Below are 16707 nucleotides of genomic sequence, written 5' to 3'. Positions count from 1 at the left end.
CCAAAATCTCCCAGTCCCTGAGCTGTGGTCCTCACAGGTCCACACTCACCAGGGTGACCCAACCTCTTCCCGACCCTCGTATGAAGTCACACAACACTACTAACACAGGGAACTCCAAATCTCTGAGCACCTGCCTGTGTGGTCACTCATCCATACTGATACAGGGGAGCCCAAATCCCAAAACTTGCACCTGGAGTCCCTCATCCATATTGACACAGAGGGACCCCCAAATCTCCCATATCCTTAACCTGGGTCACTCATCCATAATGACAAATGGGGCCACCCAAATCTCCCAGAATAGAACTGAGGTGGTCATACATCCACACTCACCAGGGTGACCCACCTCTCCCAGAGCCTTCACCTGGAGTCCCTCATCCATACTGACACAAGAGGACCCCCAAATCTCCTAGACCTCGAGCAGGGTGGTCACATGTCCACATACACCAGGGTGACCCCACATCTCCCAGATTTTCAAATTGGATCACTCATTCATACTGACACAGAAGGACCCTTAATGTCCCAGACACTCTGCCTGAGATCACTCATCCATACTGACAAAAGAGGATCACCAACTATCCCAAAGCTTGACTTGGGATGGTCACACGCCCACACTCACCAGGTTAACCCCACCTATCTGAGAAACTGCACCTAGGGTCACTCATCCATAATGACACAGGAGGACCCTGTAATCTCCAAGCCCTTGCATCTAGGGTCACTCATCCATAACTGACAAAGGGAGACTCCTAAATCTCCCAAATCATGAGCTAGGGTCATTACACACCCACACTATCAAGGGTGACCCAGCATCTCCCCAACACACTGCCTCTGGAGTCACTAATCCATAAGGACACTGGGGGATCCCCTAATCTCCCAGACCCTCCATCTTGGTACTCATTCAATGACACTCTGGGACTCCTAATCTTCCAGACCATGCCCCTGGGGTCCCTCATCCACACTGACACAGGGTGACCCCCAAATATGCCATATCCTACCCTGGGTCCCTTATCCCTACTGACAAAGGGGGCCCCCATATCTACCAGAACTTGATCTGGGAAGGTCACAGGTCCATACTTATCAAGGTCATCAGGGTGACCCCACCTTTCCCAGACCCTGCACCTGTGGACACTCATTGACTCTGATAAAGGGGGACTTCCAAATCTTCCAGACCCTGGCACCTGGTGTCAATAATCCACACTAACAGAGAATAACTCCCATTTCTCTAAGACCTTGATCTGGGGTGGTCACATGTTCACACTCACCAGAGTGACCCCACCTCTCCCAGGCCCTGCACTTGGGGTCACTCAACCATACTGACAAAGGGGGACCACCAAATTTCCAGACCTAGAGCTGCAGTGGTCGTATGTCCACACTCACCAGGGTGACTCCATGTCTCTCAGATCCTGAACCTGTGATAAAAATTCATACTGATATAGGGCTCCCCCAAATCTACCAAACACTGCAAATGGTGTTACCCACCCATGTTGACACAGGAGGACCCCCGAATCTCCCACATACTTATAGGGGGTGGTCATACATCTTCTCTCACCAGGGTGACCCCACATATCGCAGACACTCCACCTGGGGTCACTCATCCATAATGACAAAGGGGGACCTCCAAATCTCCCAGACCTACAACTGTAGTCATTCACCCATAATGACATGGGGGAATGCCCAATCTCCCAGACCCTGAACCTGGGGTCACTCATCTATACGGCTTCAGAGGGACCCCCCAAATCTCCCAGATCATTAAAGTGAGTTACTCATCCATACTAACAAAGAGGGATGCTCCAAACTCCCAGAACTTGAGCTGGGGTTATCACACACCCACAATCACCAGGGTGACCCACCTCTTCCAGAGTTTTCACCTGGGGTCACTCATCCATACTGATAGGGGCACCCCCAAAATTCTCATACCCTGAACCTGGGGTCACTCATCCATACTGACACAGAAGGAACACCAAATCTCTCAGACACTGCACGTGGGATCACTCATCCATACTAACAGACAAGGACCCACAAATCTCCCAGGCTATGAGCAAGGTGGTCACACATCCACATGCACCAGTGTCACCTCACCTCTCCCCAACCCAGTAGCTGAGGTCACTCATCCATATTGACACAGGGGTACGCCAGAATGTCCCAGACTCTGCACCTGGGGTACTCATACATATTTACATATGAGTACAGCCTAATCTCCAAGACCCTGAGCTGGTGTGGTTCACACATCCACACTCACCAGGGTGAACTCACCTCTCCCAGAGCCTACACTTGGGGCAACTCATTCATACTTACACAGGGTGACCACCAAATTTCCCAGACCCTATACCCTGTACCACTGAACCAAAGTGACACAGGAGACCCCCAAATCTCTGAGACTGTGCCCCTTGGGTCACTTATCCATAGTGACACAAAGGGAGCCACATATTATCCCAGACACGGCATCTGGGGTCACTCATCCAGCCTAGCACAGAAGGACTCCCAAATTTCCCAGACACTGAGATGGGGTAGTCACATGTCTACACACAAGGGTGAACCCACCATTCTGCCACGGGGGTCATTCATCCATACCGACACAGGGAGATCCACAAGTATCACAGACCTTGCACCTGGGGTCACTCACTCTTTCTGACAAAGGGGGACCCCCAAATCTGCCAGACCCTGAGCTGGGGTGGTCACACATCCGCACTCACCAGGGTGACCCAAACTCTCCCATTCCCTGTACCTGGAGTAAATTATTCAACTTTACACATGGGACCCCCAAATCTCCCAGACACTTTAGCTGGAGTCACTTATCCATACTGACACAAAAGGACCCCCAAATCTCACAGGCCCTGAGTAGATGTGATCACATGTCCGCACTCACCAGGGTAACCCAACGTCTCCCAGATCCTGCACCTGGTGTAACACATTTGTACTGACCCGGGGGACCCCCCAGTCTCCAAGATCCTGATTTGGGGTGCTCACACATCTACACTCACCACGGTGACCTCATCTTTCCCAGACACCGCACCTGGGGTCACTCATTCATACTGAAAGAGGAGACCCTAAAATATCACAGAACTTGAGTTGGGGTGGTCACACAGTGACACTCACCAGAGTGCCCCACCTCTCACAGACCTTGCACCTGGGATAACTCATTCATACTGACACAGGGGGACCACCAAATCTCCCAACTCTGAGCTGGGGTGGTCACACATCTAAACTCACCAGGGTGACCTCACATCTCCAGAACACTGCAACTGCAACCAATCATTTATACTTACACAGGGGATCCCCAAAACTCCCAAAACCTGTGCTAGAGTGGTAAAACGTCCACACTTAACCAAGGTGACCCCACCTCTCCCAGAATCTGCACCAAGGATCACATCCATACTGAAATGGGGGGACCCCCAAACCTCCCAGACCTACATCTAGGGTCACTCAACCATAATAACAAACAGGGAGCCTTAATCTTCCAGACCCTGATCTGGGATGTCACATGTCCACACTTACCAGGGTGACCCCCATCTTTCCTAGACCCTGTAACTCCTGTCATTCATCCATACTGAAACAGAGGGGCCTGCGTATCTCCCAGACACTCCACCTGGGGTCACTCATTAGTACTTACACAGGGGGACCCCCAAAACTGCCAGGCCCTGAGAATGGGTGGTCACACCTTCACACTCACCAGGGTGATCCCACCTCTCCCAGACTCTGCACCTGGTGTCACTCAAACATGCTGATAAAGTGGGCCTCCCGAATTTGCACACCATGAACTCAGGTGGACACACGTTCATATTCACCAGGGTGACCCCACCTCTACCAGATGCTGCACCTAGGGTCACTCATCCATACTGACACAGGGAGACCCCCAAATCTTCCAGACCCCTAGGTAGGGTGGTCACAGTTACACACACCATGGTGACCTCTACTGTACCAAGTGCCTCACCTGCGGTCACTAATTCATGCTAGAACAGTGGACCCCCAAACCTCAGTAAACCTGAGCTGGAGTGGTTACACATCCACAGGCACCAGGGTGGCCCCACTTGTCCCAGAACGTGCACCTGGGGTCACTCATCTAAACTGACACAGAGGGACCCCCAATTTCCCAGATGCTTCAATTGGGATCACTCACCCATAATGACAAGGGAGACCCCCCCAAGTCTCCCTGATGCTGCACCTGACTTCACTCACCCATACTGACACAGGAGGGCTCCCAAATCTCCCAGATCATGAGCTGAGGTGGTCACAGGTCCACACTTACTAGGGTGACCCAACCTCTCCCAGACACCACAACTGGGGACACTCATCCATAGTGTCACACAGGGACTCACAAATGTCTCAGACACTGCACCTGTGGTCACTAAACCATCCTGACACAGGAGGACCCCCAAATCTCCCTGACCCTGAGCTGGGGAGGTCACACGTCCACACTTACCAGAGTGACCCCATATCTCCCAGACCCTGCACGTAGGATCATTCATCCTTATTGACAGAGGGGGACCCAAGTTCCCCAGACCCTGAGCTGGGGTGATCACACGTCCACATTCACCCTGCATCTGGGACCATCACCCATACCGACACAGGGAGACCCCCAGATGTCCCAGACACTGCACCTGTGGTCACAAAGTCTGCAGGAGACCCCAAAGGAAGGTGAACCCCATAGGGAGTTCAAAGCTGGAGGTGCTAACCCAGAAGGTGGGTCCAGGGCAGCTTGCAGACCCAGGGTGCCCAGGGGATGTCTGTGGAGCAGGTGCCCACCAGACATTGTGCCCCATGTGCTCTGCTAATACCCCATGCTGTTATCCCCATGTGCAGCCCTCTATACCCCTGCAAGTTCCCATCTTTGCAGTGCTGCATTTGGGACACCTCTGCCTTGTGCACAGAGACCCCTATGCCCTGCATCCATCACCCATGCACCAGGCCCCCACACCTCACTGTCCTCCCAGCCCCCACCATGTGCCAAGACCCCCGTGCACCTCACACCCTCGCCAGGACCCATGACCACACTTGGGGTCTTAGCAAGGCTACCCAAACAAGGCAGTCTCAGTTGTGCACCCCAGACCTCAAAGCACTAAAATCTGAACATAGGCCATGGTTGTGCAACTCCCCATACTGAGGTTAAACCATGTGTCTAACCAATTCCAAGGCCTGTTCTCAATCTCCAAACTTTCAGTGCACTTTGTGAGGAAAACCTCTGTACGCCTTCACTGTTAAGATGATTTGGACTTGTGAGATGTTAGGGAATTAATGATATGAGGGTCACCTACAGAGTCACCAACTTCCGTGACACGTGCAGCTGTTGTGCTGGAGCCAGCTTCCCAGGGCTCTAGAACAGTCTCTGTTCTAACTCATGTCCACGCAGGATTTAAAGAGCTATAGAAACCCTTTGTGGTCATTTCAACTGTGATCATCAAAACGACGTTTAGAGGCTAATGCACAGAGGACATGGTCAAATGTAAAGGTACCAGGATAGACAACATAGAGAACACAATCAGGACTAAATGCCCAGTGTAGACCGAACACTGGCCTACATGACACATTGTAGACAGAACACACACGTCTAAATGTCCCAGTGTAGACAGCGCTGGGCAGGTCTACATATATTCAGTGTAGACAGAGCATGGCCAGGTCTAAATATACTGAATAGAGAGAACACAATCAGGTCTACAAGTCTTGTGAAGACAGAACATAGTCAGAACTAAATGTCCCAGTGTAGACAGGACACGGTGGGCTCTCCATGTACCATGTCTGCAGAACGTGGTCAGGTAAGCGAGCCTAGCACTGCTCTCTCAAGGAGCACATGGTTCCTCTTAGATGATCAGGGAGCTCACCGTGAGCTGGGAAGGAGGATATAAACTACACTGAGGTTCAACCCACACACACCCTCACCAGGAAAATACACAGAACCATCCCATTTTTAAACATTTCAAAGTATTACCAATGTCTCTGGCCACCTGATGGTCAGGATCCAGGGGGACGCCAGAAACTTGCAGTAGCACAGACCGGGCTCCTGCACAGAGAGGTGGCTGTGATGTGAAGTGTTCCCACCTGCTGCATGTACTGGGCACTCAGCAGGGACCGGCCCAGGCTGGCCCAGCACGGGGCACCAGGTGCTGGTGTCCATCCACCCTGGGGGCCAGGGCCTATGACTGCTTGGGGCAGCCAAAAGCATGCACACCCTGCCTCTGTGGCAGGGGCCCATGTCCACCTTCACATCAGTGCCCTTGGGACAGAGCACTGATAGACTACTTCTGTGGCGTTTGGCCACTGTGTATACACGGCTGACACTCAGGACACGCACTGTGTCGTCTTTGAAGGCAAGGACGTGAAGAGGTCATGACACAGAAGCCGCTCTGAGCAGAGAACCTGGAAATGTTTGAACTTGCCACACCTCCGTAAGGCTACTGCCATGGCCATGCGTGTCACCTTGCCTGCTGTGGGCCCTGCACTCCAGGAGACTTCCAAACAGACATGTCCAGGTTCATGCTCTTTGAAAGTACAGGGTCTCCCATGAGGGAGATGGGCTGGAGGGCTGGCAAAGCCCCCACTGCTGATTCTAAAGTCGGGAGAGGGTGAGCAGGACCCCAACCTGGTGATGAGGACTGTCTGTAGAAAGAGGGCCAGTCCGAGTAGGGTCATGCTGAGTGACCCCAAGGAAGGAACTAAGTTCAGGGACATGGAGACCAGAAGCACAGCAGGGGTGTCTTCCATACGACAAGCCTGGGCTCTCCAACCCACCAAGCTTGTGGCTTAAAGTGAACCCATGCACAGGACAGCTAAATGTAACATGGTCCTTAGTTGGACTCTGAATGGGACAAAAAGAAAGTGTGAAGGGCATTCCTGAGACACGCATGGCAATCCACACAGATTCTTCACTGGGATGTTGTCTTCCAGCCACTTCAAGTTCCGGAGAGCAATGACTGTAGCACAGTCACACAGGAGCAATCCCAGTGACGCATGAGGGCCCACTGCAGTTTGCAGCCACCTTGCAAGTGGTTCCGGTAAACACGCATGCACACGCATGCAGAGAATAAAGTGAATGCGGCAAAGCATTGATTGCTGAATGCAGGTGAAGTTTTTGAATTCTACCTTTTCCTGTTTGATGGTTTTCAAAATAAAAAGTTAAGGGGCACCTGGGTGGCTCAGTCAGTTAAGCATCTGACTTCGGCTCAGGTCATGATCTAATGGTTCGTGGGTCTGAGTCCCACATTGGGCTCTGTGCTGATAGCTCAGAGCCTAGAGCCTGCTTTAGATCCTGTGTCTCCCTCTCTCTCAAAAAAAAAAAAAAAAATTAAAAAAAAATTTTTTAATTAAAAAATAAAAAGTTAAAGACAAAAGTTAATGGTAAAAGACCTGATTCACAGGACTTTCTGAAGATATTCAAATATTTTAAGATATGAGAAATTAATGTAGATAATACATCTGCCCATCAATAGATGAGTGGATCAGCTAACTGTGGTCCATCCAGACAATGCAAGAATACTCAGTGTTGAGAAGGAAGGATATTCTGACACCTGCTACAACATGGATGAGACTTGAGGACATGATGCTGAATGAAAGAAGGCAGCCCCAAAACGAACAAATACTGTATGATTCCACTCATAGGAGGTCCCTCGAGTAGACAGGTCCATAGAGACAAGATGGTGGATGCCAGTGGCTGGAGATGAGAGGACTATTTAATAGAGACAGAGTTTCAGTTTTACAAAACCGGAAAAAAGTTCTGGAGATGATGGTGGGGACAGTTGCATAAGAATGTGAATGTGTTTCATGCCACTGAATAGTCCACTTAAAAATGATTAAAATGACACATTCTTTTTAAAAAAATGTTTAATGTCTATTTATTTGTGAGAGAGAAACAGAGTGAGAGCTGCCAGCACAGAGCCCAACACAGGGCTCGAACTCATGAACCATGAGATCATGACCTGAGCCGAAGTCGGATGCTTAACCAACTGAGCCACTGACGCTCCCCTAAAATGGTACATTCTTTGTTATGTTTATTTTACCACATTAAAAAAAAAAATAGAACTACCCTATGATCAGGCAATTGCACAATCAGGTATTTTACCCAAAGGATACAAAATTACAGACTCAAAGGGATACATGCACCCTGATGTTTATAGCAGTATTCTTAACAATGACCAAGAGATGGAAAGAGCCCAAATGTCTATTGACTGATGAATGGATGAAGAAGATGTGGTATATAGATACAATGGAATGCTACTCGGTGATCAAAAAGAACAAAATCTTGCCATCTGCAACAATGTGAATGGAACTAAAGTGTATGATGCTAACTGAAGTAAGTCAATCAGAGAAAGACAAGTACCACATGATTTTACTCATATGTGGAATTTAATAAAACAGATGAACATACGTGGGGGAGAGAACAGAGGGAAACAAACCACAAGAGACTCTTTAACGACAGAGAACAAACTGAAGGTTGATGGAGGAAGATGGGTGAGATGGGTTATGGGCATTAAGGAAGACACTTGTGGGGCACCTGGGTGGCTCAGTTGGTTAGGTGGCTGACTTCAGCTTGGGTCATGATCTCGTGTTCGTAAGTTCGAGCCTGGAGTCAGGCTCTGTGCTGACAGCTCAGAACATGGAGCCTGCTTCAGCCTCTGTGTCTCCCTCTCTCTCTGCCCCTCCCCCATTCACACCCTGTCTCTCTGTTGTCTCTCAAAGATGAATAAACGTTAAAAAAATTAAAAAAAAAAAGGAGGACACTTGTGATGAGCACTGGGTGTCACATGTAAGTGATGAATCACTGAATTCTACTCCTGAAACCAATATTGTTATCTAAAACGTAAATTTAAAAAAGAAAAAAAGAAAACAATTCGGCATTACATAGTAAAGTAAAACATGCACATACTCTGACCTTCAGTTATACACAAACACAAGAACACACACACTAGGACACACAAACACGGACATTCTCAGTACAAAGAGACAAAATCTGGAACCAATCTGAATGCCATCAGAAACACAATGGAGGGGTACCTGGGGGGGCTCAGTCCATTGGGCATCTGACTCTCAATTTCGGCTCAGGTCATGATCCCAGGGTGGTGGCATCAAGCCCCGTGTCAGGCTCCGTGCTGAGTGTGCAGCCTGCTTGGGATTCTCTTTCCCTCTGTCTCTCTCCCAGTTCATGCACACTCACTCTGTAAAAAAAAACAAACCAGAAGCAGAACAGAGACATGAATTAAGCACATGCCTGTGATGGAATATTCCACAGCAATAAAATAAATTTTAACTTCACATTAAAATTCAAAAAAGTTATTTTATTTTATTTTATTTAACGTTTATTTATTTATTTTTGAGACAGAGAGAGACAGAGCATGAATGGGGGAGGGTCAGAGAGAGAGAGGGAGACACAGAATCCAAAAGAGGCTCCAGGATCCGAGCTGTCGGCACAGAGCACAACGCGGGGCTCAAACTCACAGACCATGAGATCGTGACCTGAGCCGAAGTCAGATGCTCAATCGACTGAGCCACCCAGGTACCCCACAAAAGTTATTTTAAAGATTGTATCTACGTAGAAGAATGTCACAGACACAATACTGAGCCAATGGCAAGGATAAATCAGACCGCACTAGTACCTCCCACACACACAGGTGAAACCAGGCAGAGCTGGGTTTCTTATTTATGGGTGCATATGTGGGGCGTGCCACAAGCACCACAATACTGTCACCACCAAGTTCAGGGCAATAGTTATCTCATGGCAGGGAGGAGCTTAAGAGGGCCGTGCACCTCTGGGCACTTACCATCTATGCTCTATTTCTTGATCTGGATGACGGCTCCATAATTACAATTTTATGATTATATTTCCCACATATACAACATAATTTCTAACATATAAGGTTATTCTTTGTTTTTTAAAAAGTGGTCTTCCTAAACAAAGTGCCAGAAGTAGGATGGCTTCTACCAGTGAAATCATAATGCCTTGGCTGCTTCAACCCTCAAGTATGTCAGCAAATGCCCCATACTTGGGGGTACAGGGCAATGATGCTGAGAAGGAAGCTCCTGTGACCTCAGGCCCTGGGCTCCTGGACTCCGTGGAGCCCACCACACCTGGTCAAACTTCTCGGTTGTTTTGTGCATCACACTTTTGCCTTGGCTGCTCTAAGTTCGGCTGCCACCATCCCTGGGAGGGAAAGAAGAAATGTACCCAAGAAAGAAGGGCTGTTCAAGCCCCTCACCTTCTCCTGGGGGGCGATGCCTTGTCTGTAAGGGAGGACAGCAAGTCCACAGAATCCAGCCTTGCTGGCTGAGGTCTAAACACGCTGTGGCCCCACGTGTTTCATGTTGCAGGGATTTTGTAAGGACCTTCAGCGGTCCGGGCAGGTTCTGCCACATTCTCAACTCCTGTGACAGATTCTGGACGTGCAGCTGGAATCCCCTAGCTGTTGCTGCCTGACAACAACTTTATTGAGATATAATTCACATACCATACAACCAACTCACTTAAAATATAAACCTCAGGGGCACCTGGCTGGCTCAGTTGGTAGGGCGTGCAACCCTTGATCTCAGGTTGTGAGTTCGAGCCCCATGCTGGGTGTACAGATTACTTAAAAAAAAATCTTAAAAAAATAATAAAATATTAAAAATAAACTGTAAACCTCAGTGTTGTTTTGTAGAGTCACAGAGTGGTACAACCATCGCCACAGTCCAAATCCCCATTATCCTACCCTTAGGTGGCCACCTCTCATTCCCCAGCCCCCAGGGACCACTAGGGTGCTTTCCATCTGTGGACCTGCCTGTCCTGGACGTTTCGTGGCCTTTTAGGTCTGGTTTCTCTCACTGAGCACATGTGTCCACTCTACTCCTATTTATACCTGAATACTATGCACCCTCTCTGCTTTCAATTTAGTAAGTAAGGAGAACTCCCAGCTCCCATTCCACACGGATGGAAGTGTACTTTCCATCATCTTGGCAGAAACACTTGGCACTATTACTGGGCCCCTGGAGGCCCCTGTGTGGAGGCTGAAAGCCCAGATCCGCTTGGCCCCAAGTCCTGTGCAGACCGGAGCCCTGGGAGGAAGTCTGTGATGGCCGAGCCAAGTGTAGATATGCAGCACCCTAGTTTCCCAGGAAACCAGTTGGCTGGTCAGCAGGCTGTGGGAGCTGCTCCACGGCCGCTGTACATGGACATGGAACCGTCAGGGACCACAGCGCTGCCCTCCACTGAGGCCCACCCACAACTCCCAGCTGTGAAAGTGCTGAGGCTCCAGAAGAGGGTCCTTCTGGATTCTTCCAGCTTCTGGGGACTCCAGGTATTCTTTGGCTGTGTCCCTTCCATCACTGTCTTTAAATGGCTTTTCCCCTTCCTACAAGGACGTAAGTCATGCAGGATTAGGGCCACTCTAATGACTCCTATTACCTACTTACATCTGCAAAGGTCCTACTCCTGAATGAGGTCACATCCTGGGGTCCTAGGGTGGACCTCTGGGGGCAAAATTTACTTCACTCTGAAATAACAGGTACCGTTTCTCAGAAAAGAAACATGTTCTCCTGCTCAAACCTGCCCCTAAAAAAGGTCCTTACCTGCCCGGTCTCTTCAAATCCCCCCTGGGCAGGATAGTGAGGCCCAGTAGGCCCACCTGTGAAGGACACCCAGAAGTCTGCTAATTTCCCCTTGGCCTGTTGGGCTTGGTCAGTTTGCCTAGACCTGTACATCCCAGGGTCCAGAGAGCTTCCTCTCCCAAATTCTTTCTGATGTGGCAGCTTGAAACTGGCCAGACAGACTCCTCTTGCACTGCACACTTGGCTGGCCCCAGGGCTTCCAGGGGTCTGTGTTTGGTGGGTCCCCCAGACAACCCCAGACAGGCCTGCCTGAGGCCTCTGGGGCCTCAAGTGGCTCTCAAACCACCTGAACACCCTCCAGGGCAGAAGATACCCCCCCTACAAAATGTTTATGAGCCAACAGTCAGTACCCACGCAACTGGCTGCCTCCCTGATGGGGCTCTGGGCTTACCAGGAATCCGGGTTCCCAGGCCCAGACAGACCGGCCCTGTCTGGCCAAGGCAGTCCACGCTCCACTGGCTTTACCTTTGGGAGGAAAAGTATGCTCATCTATGGAGCACAAAGCTGGGAATCAGGCAGAGGACTTGGACAGCCAAAGGTCTACCCACAACACCCAATCTCTCCACACACTTGCCTCTGCCGGTCCCTGGCTGCCTGCACCTGCATGTCTCATCACGCACACTAGCCACCCTTTCACCTATTTTGAGGAAGCCGGATCTCTGCCTGTGGAGCTCTGCCCACACCCAAAGCACCCACATAGCCTCCTGGGCAGCAGGATCCCAACCCTGAGGTCACAATACTGAGCCAACCCTCAGAAGTTTCCAGAGGTGGCAGTCAGTCCCCATGTAGCCTGTCTGCCTGCCAGATGGAGTCCCCAGCTTCACCAGCAATCGAGGTCCCCAAGGGTCTTCTGTGGAAGCATACCCCAGCCAGCTGGTGTATTGATAAGGCAGTGCAATTGCTTATAGCTTGGCCTCCAGGGGAGGAGATACGTACGTCCATGTCAGCTAAGGCTTCCAGTGAGACTGGGATCAGGGGCACCTGTGACCTGGCCTCTTCCCTGTCAAGTCAGCCCAGATTCCTCCAGCTCTGCTTCAGGGGTGACACATGCAATTGTCTAGGATGTGGCTTGGATTCCGCAGATGCCACGAGCCACTGAGAGCTTGGTCCCAGGCCTAGGCTCTGCTTATGGCTGTTTCTTTAAGGTCCAGGCCACGTGGGTCCTGTGGCAGCCATGTAGCGGCCATGTGTGCTCAGCCCCCATCACTGGCCTCCAAGGCCACCCTGCTGGTCAGGGCCATGCTGGGCTGTTGGGATCAGACTGGCCCCCTAGAAGCCTGCTCTGGGGCTGGGTCTGTGGTCTCCCAACTCAGGTCCAGGCTTCCCCTCAGGCCTGAGCGGCCTCTGCGTGTATAGCCAGCCCTCCTCATTTACCTGCCCTACCAACTCTTTCAGCTGAGCCCCTCCGGGAATGTTGGGCTTGGGCCTGTGTCCCAAACTGCACCATCCGAGGGTGGAGAGGGGTTACTCCTTGAAATTCTTCCAAAGGCAGCAGCTTCAGGCTGGCACAGACAGACCCTTCTGGAACTGGGGGCTTCGTGGGTCCCAAGGCTTCTCACACAACCAGTGCTCCCTGGGGTCTGTCTTGAGGTCAGAGGGGTCAATCCACAGCCTGCTCCAGGGCCCAGACTCTCCCTCCCTCCTGTTCGTCTTTTCGTCTCCACACAGTCCCTCAGGCCTGGGCCTCCTATTCATGCCCTGTCAGACATCTCTCATCGTGGGGCCCCGACGATCAGGCTCAGCCTGAGGGTGCACAGTCAAGCCCCTCACTACCACCTTGCTTTTGTCTGCTGGTAACCTCATGGGCTGTTGGGCTCAGTTTGGTGCCCCAAACCTACGTACCACCATGGTCCAGACTGGTTACTCCCTGAAATGCTTTCAAAGGTGGCAGCTTGAAACCGGCCATACACAGAGCCCTTTCGGACTGGATGCCTGATTGGGCCCCAGGATCCTCTAACACCCGTGGCTCCCAGGGGTCTGTTTGTAGGGTCCCTGAGAACATCCCACACCCCCCAACCTGAACAGAGCTGCCTAGATTCCTCCACCTGTGCCCTCAGGGAAAATATGCTCAGTGGTTCTGATGAGTGATTAAAATGAGGCAGCTTTCTCCTCCTAATGGGCCAACTTCAACAGCTGGCTCACATTGCCGGCTTTGCTGGGTTTTGTGCTCGTGGATGCACGGTACAGCCCTTCTTCGACCGCTTGAGGGCAGTGGGGCCAGTTAAGACCCTCCAGGCCACTGGAGCCACGATTCGCTCTGGAACCACCCCAACAGCCACCAGGGCAGAGAGCCCTCCTACCCCAGAGTGCTTCTTCGGAGGCAGTCCGTACTTCAACTCAGGGGCTACTAATGGGGTCACTGGCTTACCAAGAATCAAGTCTCCCAGGTGTCATAGTGAAGAATACCTTGCAGCCACATAGTCCTGCACAGAAAAGGCAGTCCACACATTTTTAGCAATACATTCTGGAATGAAATGCGTGCATTTTTCTAACACAGAAATATGAATTCGGGAGATTTGGGGGCCGATACTGAAAAACCTCCACAACACTAACAGTCCACGTCTATCTGTCCAATCCCCAGGTAGAGGGAGCCCACACACTGAAAATCTTTCTGAGGCGGCAACCTTCAACTGGCCACAGTCACTCACCCTTTAGACAGGATACGCGATAGGTTCGCTGCCAGGGATGTTCCAGGCCTATGAAGGTCTGGCCTAACCTGTTCACCTGCACAGCCTGCAGGGTCACGGGCGGGCACTCTGAATGGCTTTCTGAGGCTTCATCTGATACTGTCAGTCCTTTTGGGGACTGGCTGCCTCTGTGGGGTCCGGGGCTTCTTCAGCAGTCAAGGTCTCCCAGGTGTCTCTCTTTGCTGGGCTCCTCAAAGTGTCATTTGACCAGAAGGAGCAAATGTCCCTTCTCTTCTGAGCTGAATGATTCAGTCACTCATATTTCTAGCCAGAAAACTTCCTTAAGCCTTATATCATCAATTAGTATAATGCCAAAGTAAAACAACCAACCCATCAACTCCAATCTCTCTAGGTTATTCCTACCTAAAGAACACTACTGGCCACCTTCAACAACTGGAATACGAGTCAGGACCCTCAATCTAAATTGAGGAGGTTGGGATATCATGAGAACTCACTTGATAAGCCCATGAGGTGCAGAGAAGTTAGAAGGGCACAAAAGGCCTGGGTTGGAATCAAGCGCCGTACCCTGCTGACTACAAGAAATGTGGATGCAAAGTGAACACACCGATTAGAATCTCTAGAAGAAAGAGTTTTATTCCAGCCCAAGTTAGGACAGCTACCCGGGAAACACACTCTTCACAGGGAAGAAAGAGTTCCAGAGAATGAACAGTTTTTACAGGTTTATACACTTTTTACATCTTATACAAGGTCAACAGATTAAAGATGAACACATAGATAGGAATCACAAGTTTTATCGTAATGGAATGCAGGGAGTAGGAAGTGTTGATCCATATCGCAAGGACAAGAAGGTTTTCCTTTAGGCTTTAGGCCACGTTCGCAAAGCAGATGTACAGGCCATGTGTGGTGGAATCAGGGTTGGGGTTTGAACAAGTTTATGTACAGTTATGCTGACCTAGAAAGAAATCTAAAATGGTTTCCTTTGTATATTAGCCCTTTAGAAAGTTTTCATCTCATCAGTACGATGATACCTTTCGCATACCAGATTTAATTCCTGCCTCCAGGGAGAAAGAGGAGGGTCTGAGTGTCCTAGCATAGCCTGTCTCCTAAGTAATTCTTATTTAAGGAGCACCTGGGTGGCTCAGTCAGTTGAGCATCCAACTCTTGATTTCAGCTCAGGTCATGATCTCACCATTCATGAGCTTGAGCCCTGCATCAGGCTCTGTGCTGACAGCATGGAGCCAGTTTGGATTTCTCCCTCTCTCCCTCCCCCTCTCTCTCTGCCCCTCCCCTGCTCGCACTCTCTCTCAAAATAAATAAGCTTTTTAAAAAAGGGATTTTTACTTAAAATAATCAATATGTCATTGTGGTACATTTTGGAGCAGGCTGCCCCTAGCCCCCACAATATCTGGCCAGATCCCGTATCCTCCACTAACCCACAGCTGATGTATGATCGCCCTGGACGATCTTCAGCAAGAAACCTATTAGTCATTGTTGTCACAATCCCCCTTAACCCTCATATTTCATCTTATTTATTTTCTACCCACTGACGCCCTGCCTTTGCTCCTTAGCTACACCGCCAGGCTGTATTCAGAATTGAGTCCAATTTCCCCCTCTGCACTACAAAATCCCACTTGTGGAGATAGCCCCGCTGCCTGAAAAAAGTATCCGTAACTGTGCTTTAACAAACGTCATTGATTTTTTTCTTAAACAATTACACACTTTGAGATAGCTCTGGGAGTCTCCCCGGGAAAACGTGAAGCTGCAACACCGACGACTTAACGACCCAAAGCGATTCTCGGTGGTACCCACGCTTCTCCCCAAATCCTGGACACTCAGCCTCCCGCTGAGCACCCCCTGCTCTGGGCCACGTCCCGCCTCTCCCGCCGGCTCTCCGCCAACAGCACAGACCCCGCCTGTCCTGATCGGCCCACTAACTAGCGCCAAGCGCGGCCGCCGGGGTCCCGCGACACCGGTGCCTCCAGCCCGGCGTGTCCAGTCAACCGGGGCTGTGCACAAACCCGTCACCGTAGCGCGGACATACTGGCGCGTACAGTGTAAGAGGCCTCGGGGCTCTAAGTCTCACCTGGATCTGCCCGAAACAGTCACTGCAGGCAGCGGGCTCCTCGGACACCAAACACCCCCAAACTCGCCTGAACACGCAGCCCGCGTCCCGTGGGACGTAAGGAGCAGGACCGGAAAGGCGGGAGGGAGGGGGACGCGACCACACCACAACCCGGCCCCGCCCCACCCTCGCCCCGTCCAACACCGACCCCGCCCCTCCGGAGACGCACCCTCCCTGTTCCCCCTACCTAGGCCCCGAACCACGCGGCCAGGTCCTGCACCGAACCCGCCCCACCGCTTACGTCTCCTTCTGGTCTTTGCTCTTCCTCCCTACACGGGCCCCACCCCTCCGCTTGTGCCCCTTTCGGTCTCAGTTCAACCTCACTGGGCCCCGCCTCAGGCTGGCCACGTCCGGCACCGGCCCCACCCCCACCCC

At 51.0% G+C, this 16707-nt stretch overlaps 1 protein-coding gene across 11 annotated transcripts in view; it reads right to left on the bottom strand.

Annotated features, from left to right (window-relative positions):
• LOC132691459 (uncharacterized) overlaps window positions 1–16707 on the bottom strand; it is a 64168-nt gene that overhangs the window by 46965 nt on the left and 496 nt on the right. For 2 of the 11 annotated variants that reach the window (XR_014137660.1, XR_013554958.2), the window contains exons 1-2: window positions 16294–16481; window positions 8980–9140 (exon numbers count right to left, since the gene is read on the bottom strand). The gene's annotated coding sequence lies outside the window, so the exon portion shown is untranslated. The other 9 variants (XR_013554951.2, XR_014137661.1, XR_013554960.2 and 6 more) reach the window with 9 other exon arrangements.

This window comes from Panthera onca, chromosome B1 (assembly GCF_046562875.1).
Source record: "Panthera onca isolate mPanOnc1 chromosome B1, mPanOnc1 haplotype 2, whole genome shotgun sequence".
Lineage (NCBI taxonomy): Eukaryota > Metazoa > Chordata > Mammalia > Carnivora > Felidae > Panthera > Panthera onca.
Note: the sequence above shows the minus strand (reverse complement) of the source record. Positions and strands in the feature narration are given on the sequence as shown.